Here is a 17,664-nt window from a genome sequence, read left to right on the forward strand (position 1 = left end):
GCTATCTTTATGACCCTGAGGGTTGGGAAACATGTATTAAATTTGCCACAAAATGTAACATAAGCAAGTTTCAGACCCCTTTTGGGGCAATATGGTATGAGAATTATGGGGAGTTTAATTTTTAAAAGAATTGATCAGAAATTATAAGAATAAAATTAAAGTCTATACATGTTTTTTCATAATATAAATTTAAAAATTTAATATAAAGTTTAGTTCCATAAAAACATAATATTTTTATGTGGAATCTTACTAAATTTTTATGTATCTTATTTGCAGGATTAGTTTTTTTTTTTTTTTCTAGGATGCTAGAATGCCATTTTTTCAAATGTTGCTAAAAAAATAGAAGGATTGTTTGTAAAAATTTCAGAGAGGGAGAAAGAGATAGAAACATCAACGATGAGAGAGAATCATTGTTTGGTTGCCTCCTGCACGCTCCCCTCTGGGGATCGAGCCCGCAACCCGGGCATGTGCCCTTGACTGGAATCGAACCTGGGACCCTTTGGTCCACAGGTTGACGCTTTATCCACTGAGCCAAACCAGCTAGGGCTGTAAGAATTTTTTTTAATTAAACAACTCCTTTTAGTAGTGTTTATTACATTATACTTTGGTCAATTAAAAACCAGGTATTCTAGATATTTAAAAAAAATATATAATTCAAACTATAAAAATATAACTATTTGTAGTTTTCCTTTCTCTAAAATTTCTTAACTATTGAACTATGTTTAAAAGTTCATTTCTATGACAAGTATTAAGAATTTGACATTTGACACAGATATGTACATGTTTATTGTGTTCATGTGTATCTGAAGAAAAACATATATCTTTGTATAAAGTTGAAGGTCACCCAGTCACCCTGACTGAAGCTCACTTTCCTGAGTTAGGTGCTTGTCTCTCGTAGGTTACTGTTACCTTGCACAGGTTTTCCAGTGCGTGGCTTTATGCACATGTGGTATCACAGAGAGTTCTGCCCATGTACCTGCGGTTTGCTTTCCACTGTTTCAGTTACCCATGGCCAAGAGTGGTCCAAAAACATTAAATGGAAAATTCCAAATGTAAACAATTCATACGTGTTAAATTGTGCCACCGTTCTGAGTAGCGTGATGAAATCTCATGCCATTCTGCTCCAGTCCACCCAGGACCTCAGTCATCCCTTTGTCTCCACGTTGTATATGCCCTGCCCATTAGTCACTTAGTAGCCGTCAGGATTATCAGATTGACTGTCCCAGGATTGCAGCACTTGTGTTCAAGTCACCCTTATTTTACTTAATAATGGCCCCAGAGCACAAGAGTAATGATGCCGGCAATTCACATATGCCAAAGAGGAGCCGGAAAGTGCTTCCTTTACGTGAAAAGGTATGTGTAGAAAACCATACAGTGCGTAGAGGGCTTGGTGCTATCCTTGGTTCCAGGCATCCACTGGGGGTCTTGGAACGTGTCCCCGTGGATAAGGGAGGATGTGTGTAAATCGGAATCTTATAACAGACCATTTGTCTTGCTTTGTATTTGTTTGTTTTTTGGCCAGCATGTGAAATGTGCTTGAATGACTTTAGGTGGGAATGCCACATAGCACTTTCTCTTTACATCCTCCCGCTTCATGCATTTTTAATCCTTTGCACTCGCTTGCTTTTTTCTAGATTCCTTTATTCTAATGCTAACCGTGTCGAGTCACACTCGACATCCGAGTGCAAAAGGTTAAGAAATGTTCAATTTTTTGAAAGGTCCTAAAAAAATTTAGTCTACTGACAAACATATTTTTCTTCTGAATGTTGCCAAAATCAGCATTTCCTATGGGAATTTTTCTATTTATACGGATTTCTTTCTGATCCTTTTAAAAATCCTTTAAAAATTGTTTCCTACATTTGGCATTTTAGGCTATTTCTAATTTTGTTAATTAAACTTCGCCAAATTAACTAAATTTGTCTATTGTCATAAAACAAACAAACAAACACGTGTTTAACTGGAAAGTTTGTAACAGTTCTAATTAGATGGCTTTGAACAGCGTGTGACTGTTTTGGCGGTGTCAGCATTTTAAGGCATGTTCGCTTTATCTCCATGCCAGTGCTCCGAGGCTGCGGCAGGAGGTCGGAGCTGGGGCAGAGAACAGGGGCCTTCCCCTGCCAAGGACAGACTGTGTGTGTCAGCGCACAGCTCGGCCCAGGCCTCAGCCCGGAGAAGGGGAAGCTGAGGGGCTCCCCGGGAGAAGACCAGGAGCAGAGGGTGAGCCTGAGGGGCAAAGAGGACAAACCGGGCAGGAAGAGAGGGAGGAGGCTCAAGTCCCCCGGGTCCCCAGCTCCCAGTCTTCTCACCCCTGCCAGCCCGACACATTCAAAAGATGTGAAGTCTATGAATGATTTTTAGAAAAGCGATAAATTTGGTCAGTGTGACAGATTGGTCTTCAGTGAATTGACTAGAGCCCAACTTTAGTATGATGATGGGCCCTGGGGACAGGGAGGCCTGTGGTTCGGAAGAAGAGGAGGAGGGAAAGGAGAGAAACCTTTTGTGGATAAAATTTTTCTATTCATTTTTATATTTCCTGCCTTCTTTCTCCCCTGGTGTGCACTGCCCTTCAGAATGGTATCATCTCTATCTCCCTCCTGTCTTCATCAGAGTCCTCCTTGTGTTACCTAACCCAACTGTTAGATGAAAAGAATCTGTGGAGTCAGGATGGTGTTCTACCAGTATATACCAGGAGACGTGTGCTGGTTGTTAAATACCAAATATTTGGGTGATGGTTGGTAAATAGCCACTTCCTCAGTCCCCTCCTGTGTGTAGGCCCTCACCTCCCTGCAGGTCTCAGCGACCTCTGTGACCTGGCAGCACGGGGCCCCTCGGGCTCTGCTTTGACCCAATGCTGGTCAGTGCCTCTACTACAGCTGTTGTTAAACATCTAAATAATCACCTGCATGGCATTAATCCACACAAATGTATGAGTCACAATTCTTCACCCATCCTAGATATACTTACATTTTTAAAGGACATTATTTAACCCGAATGAAACTCGAATTTAAGTCCAACTCAGATGAGAGCAAACATCCCATGCCCACAAGGAAGGGCACCTTTGCACAGCCCAGGTGGCTGTCTCCTGAGGAGTCGTCCTCCCACCAGGGTCACGGCCTCAGCCGGGGTCTGTTTTCTCGGGCTTGTTCGTTTCTTCTCGTCTGAATGCGCATGGCTCCTAATTCTCTTTTGGCTTTGAGATGCTTTAATTTTCCTACATGGGTTTCCACTGAATGATAAAGTAGGTTGTCTCTAGATGGAAAGAGAGAAATATGGACTATATTAGTGTATGTTGTCATTTCCAAATAATTAAAGGCTGCATCATTTTTGCCATCATCATCTGAGGGATATTCCTTCCTTTGGCTATAGCTGTGGTAAACGGGGCCCTTCCCCTAACCTCTTTAGGGACTTTTCCCATCCTCTTTTGGCCCTTAATGGGTAACAGCATCATCATTTATTCAGCCATTGAGTTCCTAGCTCACTAGATGGCTTCCACAGTCCTTTCCAAGTATATAACGTATACTTTATAGTATTATAAAGAGAAGTATCCAAAGAGAAACCTGGTGCATAAGTGATTCACAATTGAGCAAAAGAAAGGACTGATTTAGCACGTCCAGCTCCCGCTTAGGACAAGTCTTCCTTCTGCTTGATTTCTCTCCTCAGATCTCAGTGAGCCAGAGCTGCTTCCCTCTGGGCCTTCAGACAGCAGTTCTCTTCCATGTGGGGACAGATTTCCAGAGAGCTCCCCAATTCCCCACTCCTGCACTCTCTGCGTTCCTTGCCAATTGTTTTCACTTAGTGGGCTCTTAGTTCAGGGTTTCCCAGGTTTCCTCTCTCATTGGCCTCTTCCTGGCTGTCTAGCCTTCCTTACCTCCCCAGTGCTCATGTCTCTGACCTGGCTCATACCACTGCCTTTTCTCTGTCATAACCAAGCTCCAGTCCCTGGCCTTTGTCCTCCGGGCCTTAGGGCATCCTTCACCCAAAGCAGATTTACCTCTCAGACATCACATTGTCATTGAGAACATAGGATGGTTGCCCTAGCTGGTTTGGCTCAGTGCATAGAGCATCGGCCTGCGGACTGAAAGATCCCGGTTCGATTCCGGTCAAGGGCACCTGCCTGGGTTGTGGGCTCGGTCCCCAATGGGGGGCATGCAGGAGGCAGCTGATCAATGATTTTCTCTCATTATTGATGTTTCTATCTCTCTTTTCCTCTCCCTTCTTCTCTGAAATCAATAAAAAATATATATTTTAAAAAAAACACATAGGATGGTTGCTGGTTTGCTGCAAAAATAGTGTATGTAGTTGGAAAGGAGAGCTCTCCAGCACAACTGAAATTTCAAAGTATGCCCACAAAATTCATAAACTGCATATTTATTGAATTCCAACATTGTATGAAATATTTGTTTTGTTGTGGGCTAAAAAGTACAAATAAGAATCTGTCATAGCCCTGGCCGCTTTGGCTCAGTGGATAGAGCGTCGGCCTTCGGACTCAAGGGTCCCAGGTTCGATTCCAGTCAAGGGCATGTACCTTGGTTGCGGGCACATCCCCAGTAGGGGGTGTGCAGGAGGCAGCTGATCGATGTTTCTCTCTCATCGATGTTTCTAACTCTCTATCCCTCTCCCTTTCTCTCTGTAAAAAATCAATAAAATATATTAAAAAAAAAGAATCTGTCATAAATATATAAGAAATAATAGCCTTGTTTCCCACATAGTGTCTAGTTGAAAAAATGGTAACAGCGGGAAGTAAGTTGACCACAGGAACTGTGGCATTGGTGAAGTCTAAATTTGTCTCATCCAAGCCTCTTGTTTCTGAATATGCTAAAGCTCTGGTTTCTTTTCTTTTTTAAAAAAATATATTTTTATTGATTTCAGAGAGGAAGGGAGAGGGAGAGATAGAAACATCAATGATGACAGGGAATCATTGATTGGCTACCTCCTACACGTCCCCCACTGGGGATCGAGCCCGCAACCCGGGCATGTGCCCTTGACCGGAATCAAACCCGGGACCCTTCAGTCCGCAGGCTGATGCTCTATCCACTGAGCTAAACCAGCCAGGGTGAGCGCTGGTTTCTTGAAGCGAACACACCTCACATTTGGTATTTATTTAATATATATTTCAGAATTCAAACCACTCTGTAAACATTATTAACTAGTCTGCATAATAGCCTAATGATAAGGATCAGAGGCAGCCTCGTTGTCATGGAGACATTCAGATATCACTGTCATCGCTTACATCACATAGTGCTATTATTAGGCATTTGTCTTGTTTGCCTCTGTGACTTCAAGTCACTCAGTAATAATAATTAACATGTAGTAGTAATAATAATAATTAGCCGAGTGGTTATTCTGTGCAGTCACTGTGCTAAGCCTTTAACACTCACGATCTTGTTTAATCTTCCCAACTACACCGTGAGGCTATGTTACCACGTCCCACTAACGCTCCGAAAGGTTAAGTTAGCTGCCACAGTCAGTAAATGCAGAGCTGGATTGAGCAATGTCTCTCTGCTCTAAACCCTACCTTCATAACCTTGCCAAACTATACTAGAGGCTTTAGAACCAGTGTACTATAGACCCTTGATTACTTGTGGAATGCAAAGGACATGAAACACTTCATTTTGGCTTAGCCAGTGTATATGGAACATGTACTACACATAATGCATTCAGAGATAATTCATTATATATAAAATGTTTATATATAAACTAGTAGCCCGTTTGCACGAAGATTCGTGCAATAGACCTTCATTCACCTGGCTGCCTGCACCAGTTTTCTGCCGGCACCAGGGACCCAGGCCTTGGTTGTGGCCACTGCCTTCTGCCTTTTTCAGGGTCGGGGCCGCCCCAGGCTTTCCTGGCCTTGGGCTCGCCGCACCCAGCGTCCCTGCTACCGATCACAGGAGCCGACCCCCAGTGGTTTCCTGCGATCAGTGCAGGCTCCCCGCTGGTGCCCAAGGCCCGGAAAGCCTCGGCCCCTGGGACCCCCGGGAGCGGCGGGAGGGGCGGGATGGGCACGGCCAGGCCCCCCCAGGTGGCCAATCGACCCGGAACCCCCGGGAGGGGCGGGAGGGGCCGGGCCACGCCCCCCCCGGGTGGCCGATCGACCCCCGGAACCCCCGGGAGCGGCGGCATGGGCCCGGCCACGCCCCCCACCCCGGGTGTCGATCACCCCAGGCACCCCGGGAGTGGCGGCATGGGCCCGGCCACGCCCCCCTGGGTGCCGATCGCCCGGCCACGCCCCCCCCAGGGTGCTGATCGCCCCAGGCACCCCGGGGAGCGGTGGCATGGGTCCAGCCACGCCCCCCCGGGGTGCCGATGGCCCCAGGCACCCCCGGGAGCAGCGGCATGGGCCCGGCCACGCCCCCCCGGGGTGCCGATGGCCCCAGGCACCCCGGGGAGTGGCGGCATGGGTCCGGCCACGCCCCGCCGGGGTGCTGATCGCCACAGGCACCCCGGGAGTGGCGGCATGGGCCCGGCTATGCCCCCCCGGGGTGCCGATGGCCCCAGGCACCCCGGGGAGTGGCGGCATGGGTCCGGCCACGCCCCCCCGGGGTGCCGATGGGCCCGGCCACGCCCCCCCAGGGTGCCGATGGCCCCAGGCACCCCGGGGAGTGGCGGCATGGGCCCGGCCACGCCCCCCGGGGTGCCGATGGCCCCTGGCACCCCCGGGAGCGGCGGCATGGGCCCGGCCACTGGGCACCGCCATCTTGATCTTCTCAATGGCGGATATGCCACCCGGAGTCCCGCCCCCAGCCTCCTGCCGGCCCAATCGTGGGCATAGCGGAGGTGCGGTCAATTTGCATGTTTCTCTATTATAAGGTAAGATATTTATTAAGGTTATATGAAATGCAAATCAAAACCACAGTGAGATACCACTTCACACCCAGTAAGATGACGAAAATTAAAAAGACAGACAATAAGTATTGGCAAAAATGTAGAGAAATTGGAGTACCCATCCATTGCTGGTAGGAATGTAGAATGCAGCCATTTTGAAAAGCAATATAGCGGTTCCTTAAACTAGTAAACCCAGCAGTTCCACTTCCAGTGAAATTAAAAAATGTCCACACAAAAGCTTGTACCTGAATATTATAGCAGCATGATTCGTAATAGCCAAATAGTTAGACCAGTTCAATGTTCATCAATTGATGAAAGAATAGTGTTGTATATCCACGTGATGGACTATTACTCGGCCATGAAGAGAAATGAGGTACTGACACATGGCTACAGTATAGAGGAACCCCTGAAAACATTATGCAAGTGAAAGGCCCAGATTGTCTGGTTCTGTTTCTATGAACTGGCCAGACGGGCAGACGCACAGAGAAAGAGCAGATTAGTGGGAGGCAGGCCTGGGGGGCCGGGGGAGGGACTGACTGCTTCAGTGGAATGGGGTTTCTTGTGAGGGTGATGACAATGTTTTCTAATTAAACAGTTGTGATAGTTGCATAATTCTGAATAGACTACAAAAAAATCACTGGATGGACACTTTAAAAGAGTGAATTTTATAAGTAAACTATCTCATTAAAGCTGTTATTTGTAAAAGGATGTATGCTAGGTGCAAAGGTAAGGAAAACTGCTAGCTTTCCGTTGGAGCTTCCTCTAATTGAGAGAGAGTCTTGTAAGCACGTCATTTAATGTAATGTGACGGATGTGGGAACAGATGTGTGAGGCGGGCTCTGGGCACCCAGGACGGAGCAAATGGCTGCCCGGGGCAGTGGGACGCTTTGCTTCGGAAGTGGAGTCTGAGGATGAGCTCAGAGGGGTTCTAGCTCAGGCAGAGGGAGCTCCTAAAGCACCATGACACGAACAGACATGAACAGACGTCATGTTTCAGGGAACGCGGTTCCGTGGGCACCCGAGGAGTGAGTCACAGGAGAGGAAGCCCGAAGCTGCAGTCAGGCGGAAGGAGCCGCACAGCCGTGCCCGGCAGTTGGATATTATCCCAGAAACACCAGTGTCAGAGGTTTTTATTTTTTTCCCCCACTGATTCTTTTTTTTTTTTTTTTTAAGGATAGTTCATTGATTTTTAGAGCAAGAGTGAGAAAGGGAGAAGAGGGAATCATGGATTGGCTGCCTCCTGCATGCCCCCTACTGGGGATCAAGCCCACAACCCAGGCATGTGCCCTGACTGGGAATCTAACCAGCAACTTCTCAGCCCATAGGACGCCACCCAACCAACTGAGCCACACCGGCCAGGGCTCATCAGAGGCTTTTAAGCAGATGAGTGTTGTGATCAGATTTCCATTTTCAAAAGTGGCAGTGTGGGAAATGAATCCTAAGAAGGCACAGAAGTTCTTGGAGGCAGTGGTATTTGGGGAACCGATTCTTTCCCTGCCCTCCCTCCCATCCAGTTCCAGCCCCGCCGCTCCCTCTGGGCTTTCTCCCCTGCCCCTGGAGGAGGAGCTGTTGGTCTGGTTTTTCAGAGCCTGGGAACTTGGCTGGGCCACAGCTCAAAGCTAATGGGCTCCCGTCCCCCGCACGTGTGTGTCCACCGGCCCTGTCAGGCCCCACAGCCTTCTCCACTGCTGGATGTGGGGGGAACGCGGGAATTCTCACTGTGGCCTTCAGATGGTAATACATCTTGTACTGAAACTTGACTGTGGTGCTCTCAGGTACGCACAGGTCTATTGATAAAGCCAGTTCTTTTTTTACTAGTAAGGTAATTACTAAATAGAAGTCTCCTTGTCAGGGATTCCCAAATGGGATTTGGGGTACTAAACATCCTGACAGTGGCAGTGGTAATAGAGTGAAAGAGAAAAATTTCACTCCTACCAGGGGTAGAATCAATACAGTGAGGCCTGCGTGGCGCCCTGGTTAACAGCATCATGTTCAGGAAGAGAAGAGGGGATTGAAACAGGCACGTCAGGGAGGTGCCATGAGCAGAGGCATGTAAGTAGGTGAGGGGAGGACCAGCTGAAGTGGAAGGAAGTGACCCAGTTCAGTCTACAAAGGGAGGGTCCCTAGCAGAGGACTTCACGGTCCACCTGGTCAGCAGTAGAGCCAGGAGACTGAGGGTAGGAGAGGAGCTGGCTGACAGGAGTGAAGAGTCCATTGCGACCTTGAGTTTGAGGAGCCTCTGAACCACTCAGCTGATGTCCAAGAGGCATATGGACGTCAGGCCTAGACCTTAAGGGAGAGACTGTGGCCTGTGGGCTCTGAATAACTTACCCAGAGTCCCATTCCAGCGATCTGTGCACAATATTAGATAACATTTTGCTGTAAATTCTAATTGTCCTTGGAAGAGAGCCACCCCCAAAGACATTTGCCTGCACTGCTCTGGATGTCATCTTTAAAAATAAGTAATAACGTTTTTCATTTTTACCATTTTTTAAACCAGAGTGTTTTATTTTGTTTTCTCTATGCCCACAGAGAAAAACTTGTGCCTAAGAGTTGATCACTGTCACAATTTTAACTACATGGAAATGAACATTTTGCAAAATCTGAAAAATTCAGTCATTATTTTTAGGAGAATTAAAAAATGTATTTTCTGTTGGATGATGAAACTACTTTTGTCACTTTGTATCCCCTGGCTTGATTATAAATGGTAGAGAAGCCGTCTTAGTGCCAGCCCCAGCCAACAGTCATCGGCCATTCAGGAGACCAGCAAAGGTCCAGGTCCCTCCTTCGTAACTGAATTGATTCGTCAGTTCTTTTAGGAACAGGAGAGAGGGACACAGGGCAGAGCTGTCCTTGGATCACAGCCTGCTAAACCCGCCCTCTGTCTCTGCTGGTGGTGTGTGCTGAGCTGGGCTCGCACCAGGCTTTGAAGTGCTTTATTGCTTTCTTATGAGTTTTACTAGATTTTCTTTTCCTCTCCTTCAGTTCCAGCAACTGACTTAATCCTATCATCATGGCCAGGGGATTTGTCTGTAAAACAGAGCAAATATATTATGTCCCTGCACCTTTCAGAAAAAAACATGCACTTTGTCATGTTAAGCACTTTGCAGTTTTAATTCTCAGCACTCCCCACCAAAAGCAATATTTTTTCTTTTGTTTTTCAAAAACAATTGGACAAAAGACAGAAACACAATACAATAACTGGGTGTCAGCAATATAACTGAAGAGAGGAATATGTCCTTCCATTTTCCACATTGCTTATGATACGGGCGTGTTGACTTAACTATATTTCCCCAAATGGAGCAACTTGAACCATATGTGCATCTTCAGGTATTTTATTCTAATCCAATGGCTTTTAATATATATATATATATATATATATATATATATATATATATATGTATATATATATATATATATATATATATATATACATATATATATATATATATATATATATATATATATTTTATTGATTTCAGAGAGGAAGGGAGAGGGAGAGAGAGATAGAAACATCAATGAGGAGAGAGAATCCCCTTTTGATAAAAATTACTGTAAACTCAGATCACTCCTCCTATTTAGAAACACCTACATGTAAGTTTCTTACTTATCACATTAAAAGGGTCACTTAAAATCATTATTTCTTTACAAGGACAGTCATGATGAGTTAGGACGTTTGTGAGTAATTTGTTACTATAATGTCTCTTATTAAGGCAAGAATCCTCTCTAATAAAATGGTAATATGCAAATTAACCATCACTCCGCTACATAAGCCACACCCACCAGCCAAGCCACGCCCACCAGCCAATCAGGGTGAGTATGCAAATTAACCCCAATCCAAGATGGCTACAGCCACAGAGAGCAAGGTTTCCCAGGTAACAGAGGAAGCCAAGCTTTCCATAGCCGTTGCAGGCCTAAGCCTCCACTCAAGCTACAAAGTTTCAATTATAGAAGGTAAACAAATTCAAACAAATGGCAGCAGAATGGAGCTTGAGAGAGCAGGCCAGGGTTGCCGGCGGCAACAGGGGAAGCAAAGCTTTCCGAACACCAAGGCCGGGCTCACCCGCTTAAGGCAACAAAGTTTCAATTGTAGAAGGTGAATTAACTGCCACAGAAATGGCTGCCGGAGCCCCAGGCTTGGCTCTGCTCCAGGCTACAAAGTTTCAATTGTAGAAGGAAAATGAATTCCAGATACCAGGGCCTCCCCTTGGGTTTCCAGGTGGCGTGGCCGGTCTGCAAACCACCACAGGCCCCTCACTCAGGCCGCCCCACACCCCATGGGAACCTCCACCCTTATCTGTGACACCCTTCAGGGCAAACCAGCTGGCCCCCACCCCTGTATCAGGCCTCTATCCTATCTAATAAAAGAGTAATATACAGATTGATCATCACTGCAACACACAATATAGCTGCCTCCATGTGGTCAAAGATCCTGCCCCCATGTGGACACAAGATGGCCACCACAAGATGGCCAGCAGGAGAGGGCAGTTGGGAGGCACCAGGCCTGCAAGGGAGGGCAGTTGGGAGGGACCAGGCCTGCAAGGGAGGGCAGTTGGAGGTGATCAACCCTGCAGGAGAGGGCACTTAGGGGTGACCAGGCTGGCAGAGGAGGGAAGTTGGGGGCAAACAGGCTGGCAGGGGAGCAGTTAGGCATCAATCAGGCTGGCAGCGGAGTGGTTAGGGGGTGATCAGGCTGGCAGGCAGAAGCGGTTAGGGGCAATCAGGAAGGCAGGCAGGCAAGCAGTTGGGAGCCAGCAGTCCTGGATTGTGAGAGGGATGTCCGATCCCAGGATCGGGCCTAAACGGGCAGTCGGACATCCCTCCAGGAGTCCCAGATTGGAGAGGGTACAGGCTGGGCTGAGGGACAACCCCCAGCCGTGCACGAATTTCGTGCACTGGGCTTCTAGTGTAGTTATAAAAGAAAGACATTTTAGCTTACTCTTGCTATTAAGTAACAAAGCTTTCCTAGGCCATAAAAATATTTTGACTTTCTGTGTTCCTGCTTTTCTTTACCACTGAGAAGTGCTATAATATTAATGTCAGTAATTTTTAAATGTCGACCTGCCACCGCAGTGTGGGTGCTGAGTATGTAACTATCAGTATTGTGGTGAGACCGAGAAAGCTTAAACCTAATATTTCTGAAAAACCTGTTTATTTGGGGAGCGTTTTGTTTACAATTATTGTTTTAAAACTTTTTTCTCAGATTTAGTCTTCAGTGGATCCATGATCACTTTTTAAAAATTAATTTAAATTTTAAAAGAAAAGTTATTAGAAGCAGCTTAACAGACACAGGAATTTTGCATTCATATTTAGTATCTGTGCCTACAAGGTCATTTCCTTCTTGTATTAAGCAGACATGTCCCCAGTGGAATCTCCAGGAGCTGTTGGTGATCTGTCCCTGCCTCCAGTCATCCAGGAGAGGGTGTTGTTTTAGGCTGACGTACATGACACCTCTGAGTCCTGCCAGCACAGTAATGTCTCCTGAGTCCCCTAGCCATTGCAGCCCAGGCACTTTCTTCTACTCACCTCATCAGCAGTTTCCCTTTGGGACTGCATGAGTACTCCCCTGTCATTTGCTCTTATGGGAAGCTGTTACAGCGATAGGCAAGTGAGCTAAGTGAGCATCTTTCATGCCTGCACAGAAGTTACTGTGTCTTGGCATTATTCAGTTTTGTTTTTAATCATTTTGAGATCAGCTAGAGGAATCCTCATTATTTAAGAGAATGTATGCATTTGTTTCCTCTTAAAAAGAGTTCACCGCCCATGTGTACACTCACGTATCAGCCTTCAATTTCTCGTTATCTCTAGAAAATTAAGGAAAGAAATGGAGCAACTTGAACCATATGTGCATCTTCAGGTATTTTATTCTAATCCAATGGCTTTTAAAATATATATATATATATATATTTTATTGATTTCAGAGAGGAAGGGAGAGGGAGAGAGAGATAGAAACATCAATGAGGAGAGAGAATCATTGATTGGCTGCCTCCTAAATACCCCCTACTGGGGATTGAGCCTGCAACCTGGGCATGTGCCCTGACTGGGAATCAAACCATGACCACTTGGTTCATAGGTCAGTGCTCAACCACTGAACCACACCAGCTGGGCATAATCCAGTGGCTTTTAACCTCTGTTGGGACCCGAATCCCTTTGAGACTATGGAGAGAATAAAGAACTGCTCTCTGAAAATGCACATACAATACAACCTTTTCTAGGCAACCCAGGGCTTTCTCAGGCTTGCTGAAGGCTGTTCAAGGTCTAGTGAGCGGCCCATGAACCTCAAATTAAGAACTTGTATTCAGCAAACCTGTGACTCTCCTTGTTCCCATCCAACATGGACAGTCATCATTAGGACGTGTCAGAGATGTTCTCACTGTGTTTCTCAGTCATAGCTAAGTGTCAAAGAAACCTCGTCAGCCAGCTTCCTGCCTGATTGCTCCGAGGCTACAATCAGAAAACAACTGGTGATATGGATCAGTTTCTTTTTCTTTTTTTTAACTTTTAATTAATTAATTAATTTTTTCTTTATTGATTAAGGTATTACATATGTGTCCTTATTCCCCCTTACCCCCCCACCCCCCTACTTACGCCCTAACCCCCCCTGGTGTCTGTGTCCATTGTTTAGGCTTATATGTATGCATACAAGTCCTTTGGTTGATCTCTCCCCCTTACTCCCACCCTCCCCTACCTTCCCTCTGAGGTTTGACAGTCTGATCGATGCTTCTCTATCTCTGGATCTGTTTTTGTTCATCAGTTTATGTTGTTCATTATAATTGAGGATCTCAGAAGTTTTTATTCTGTTATGCCTCACAGCTTCTGGCAGCCCCATGGCCAGGGCCCTAACTTGTAACGTTCGCTCCCTGTAACTACATTCATCATTGTCCAATTTAGCCGTCAGAACATCAGCTGAAGTCATTGTCACAGATTAACCTCATCCTCTCCTTTTCTAAAATTATGTTCTGTGTATCCTTGGGTTCCTGAGGTGATATAAAATGATTCCCTTTCCGCCCACCCACTCCTTTTCTGAAATTTACACGCTACAGTCTCAATTTATTATTACCCAAGTGGCTGTAGTTTCAAAATAGCACCTATACCGCCGATTGCTCCCAGGCGCTGTGAGTACACCTGAGCAGTGCAGAGGGCGACGTCAATTTCTGATCACCCCCAGTCACTGCTAACCTTGACTTCCAACCAGCCTCTACCAGAGAATGAGAATTTTTCAAATGCTAATTTTCAAAATTAGTCATTACTTAACTAGTAAAAGAAGTTTGTTTAAAAATAGCTTAATTAAGTAGCTTAATTGAAGAGATCAACTATAAAAGCTGATTTTTTTAAGGCCCTGAGCATTTTTTTTGAAAGATTTCTTAGGTTTTTGTTTTGTGTTATTGAAGAGAGGGTTGCTTTTTAAAAAATAAATCTGAAACAGTTTTGTTTCATTTTATATTTTAGTGGGGAGATGGAGAAATTAAAATGTTTTTATAGAAACAAATTATTTAAAATGTAGAATGAGACAAAAGTTTTGTTTTTATTTAAACATTATTCAGTATAAGCGACAATAGCCTATTTGTATATTTTGTTTTATTTTTTGGTATTTCATATTTATTTATTTAGCTGTTTTATTTGTTCTTCTTTAAAAATGTCTTTAAAGTTATATCTAGGAAGAGAACCAGTTGAGGGAGGGGGTTAAGACAGTATATTGAAAACAAGCACGTTAGGTGAAAGACTCCTTAATAATGGTGAAGTGCTTGGTGCCATCTTCTCCCATCCAAGTACTAACCAGGCCCGGCCCTGCTTAGCTCCCAATGAGATGAGATGGGGACGTTGGGGGTGATATGGCTGCAGGCATCAGCACCCTTTGGTCGGGTCCCTGGTCCCTGGTAGCCAGCACTGCATCCTCCGGGCAGAGGCCTGGAGGACCCCTTTCTGGAGAAACTGACTGGACTAAGAAGCAGCAGTGCAGACTGAACGGGATCCCCAGGCAGTCACTGTTGACCCCAGTGAAGTTTCCCACGTGGAACTTCCAACAGCAGCATTTTGGTGTCTTATTTTTCAGTATGAATGGACAGCAGGGCTACCGGGCGTGAAAGGAAGCCACTCAGATGAAAGAGAAACCAAAACAAGCATGTGAGCCCAGAAAGGGGGAGGAAAGAAACAGACAATGCAATGAGCTGAAGGAAACTTTAAAAAACACCACAACTACCATTGATATTCACAGAGAAGTAAAAGAATGTCTGGTGCCCATGAAACAAGAGCAAGGAAGGAAAAACCAGAGAACAAGGAAAAGCTCTTAGAAATTGAACCTATATCTTAGAAAGGAATAATTCAGCAAGGATGGAAAGGAAAATAATGAGGAAATCACACAGAGTAGAACAAATAGAAATGGTAAAATGTGAGAAAAGGTGAAGAAAATCATATGATTGGTTCAGAAGCTTTTTGCCTAGTAAGAATTACAAACAGAGGACATAGAGGAAGGAAAAAAAACTCTTAAAATTTCCCAGAGCTGAAGGACATGAGATTTTCTGATTGAAAGCACCCACTGAGCACCTAGTAGAATGAATGGAAAACCAGAGTACACACACACTAAAGCCACTACTCTCCTGATTTCCTACCTTTTTCACTGTTCCCTTTCTGTTCCCTTCTCAGTATCTCTTCCTCATTCCAGCCTTCATGCTGTTCCTCTGCTTTCTGTCTGTGGCTTTCCCCTTCCCCCTCTCCTCACTTCCTGCCCCCTCCACGTGTGGTGACATCCAGTCCTGTGACTTTAGCGACCTCTCTATGCCAGTGTTCCCGATGGGTAAACCCAGCTGGCTCTTCCTCTTGAACTCCAGACCTGTTTCCTGACACTTCCCCCTCCCCACACTCCATACCCCAGTACCCCCAGTCCTCACACAGGTCAAAAAGTGGGCTTATTTCCTTTTCTCTTTGTGCCTTTTAATGAGCCCAGTTCCTTTCTGTGTTCCCTATTACAGTAACTGAGAATGTCATCACTACAGTGTTACACATCGTAAATGAGGAGGCTGGGGTCACTCTGGGCCCTTCCATCTACCTCATCCCTCCCCTTTAATCACTGTGTCCTATCCGACCTTCTGGTGATAAGCCCCCGTGTCCCGAGTTCCCAGGCAGCCCTTCTATTCCTTCATTCTTATGTAGGAAGGGACAGCAAAGGTCATTGGACATCTGAGGAGAAAACCTGTAGCTAAAAAAGGAACAAAAAAATACAAAAATTCATCCTAAGGATAACTTTTTAAAAACTCCAATTAGTAGCCTCAGATTTGAAATAATATTGCCAATATGAGTAAAATCAATAATATGAAAAAGGAACAGGGAAGAAGAGGAACTTTTAGAAATTAAAAATATGACTGCCAAAATAAAAAATTCTCTAGAAGGTTCTAAAGATAAAATAGAGGAAAACTCTGCCCTGGCTGGGTGCCTCAGTGGTTTGGAGCATCATCCTGTACACCAAAAGGTCGAGGTTTTGATCCCTGGTTGGGGGCATATACAGAAGGCAACCAACTGATGTTCTCTCTCTCTCGCTCTCTCTCTCGCTCTCCTTCTCCCTCTCTCTCTCCCTTCCTCCCTCAAAAATCAATCAAAACATCCTTAGGTGAGGACTTAAATATATATATATATATACAGGAAAACTCCAAGAGTTTAGAAAGTAAAAACACCAAAACAGGAAATATGAGAATAAAAGACATAGATGTCTCGGTCCTCCATTTTGCTAACAGGAATTCCAGAAAAAGAGAAAAAGGAATGGAAGAAATTATCAAAGAATAGCAGAAATGTCCACGAGCTAAAGGTAACTATTCAAATTTAAGGTATCCTGAGTGCTGAGCAGAAGGCATGTAGATATGGATGAAACAGATATGGATGAGTAAGTGCAGACCATTGACATTGTAGAACACCAGGGATTAAAAGGCCCAGAAAGCATCTAAAACAAGCAAAAAGCTTTCATCTATAAGGGAACAGCCTCACCCTCTTCGAATGTTGGAAAAACATTTAAGAATCGTTTGCCCAACGAAACTACTGACTAAGGGTTAGAGCAAAACCAGCTAATTCCAGACATGCAGAGCCTCAGAGAGCTGACCTCCACCTTAAAATCCTCATCATTTCACTAGCAATAGCTGATGGAATCTGTTCATGTTTGCTCAACATTTGCTAATATTTTCAAAATCCTGCAAGGCCTCGTTGCAGTCCTATTATTTGGATAGAACATTTACTTTAATTTTTTAAATCTTTGTTTCCTCATTTATTTTTTATTTTTTTATTATTTTTTTGTTTAAATTTCTTTATTGATTAAGGTATCACATATTTGTCCTCATCCCCCCATTCCCATCCCACCCCCCTCCTCACGCATGCCCCCACGCCCCTGTTGTCCTTAACTACTGGTTAGGCTCATATGCATGCACACTCATTTCTTTTTTAAACCCCAAACTCTGTTAAGTCTGCTAATTTCTCTGCTTTTCTCCATCCTTTTCTTATAATTTCCTTTGTGCATTGTTTAAATATTTGTCTCATCATTAATTATTTCATGCTTTATATTTTTATCTAAAATATGTACCTTCCACAAGTAATTAGAGAATTTTTTATAGAATGTGAAAATGTATAAATAACAGCCTCATAAAATAAAAGTAGTACATTATTGGGAGAGGAACTTTTTTCCTATAATATGTGTTTTAATTTTACTAATATGGGAACAGCCTAAACCTTCCTACCTTCCATTTTTTTGGAGGGATAGGGGGAGGGGATTGATGTTTTTTTTTAAAAAGTATGAATATATATATAGTATAATAATAAAATTTATAACTTTAACCATTTTTAGGTATAGAATTCAGTGGA

General features: G+C 44.6%; 1 protein-coding gene across 2 annotated transcripts in view; it reads left to right on the forward strand.

Annotated features, from left to right (window-relative positions):
• Positions 1 to 17,664, forward strand: part of ZRANB3 (zinc finger RANBP2-type containing 3) — a 199,526-nt gene that overhangs the window by 157,119 nt on the left and 24,743 nt on the right. The gene's annotated exons all lie outside the window — the stretch shown is intronic.

This window comes from Cnephaeus nilssonii, assembly GCF_951640355.1.
Source record: "Cnephaeus nilssonii genome assembly, chromosome: 10".
In the NCBI taxonomy this organism is placed as follows: Eukaryota; Metazoa; Chordata; class Mammalia; order Chiroptera; family Vespertilionidae; genus Cnephaeus; species Cnephaeus nilssonii.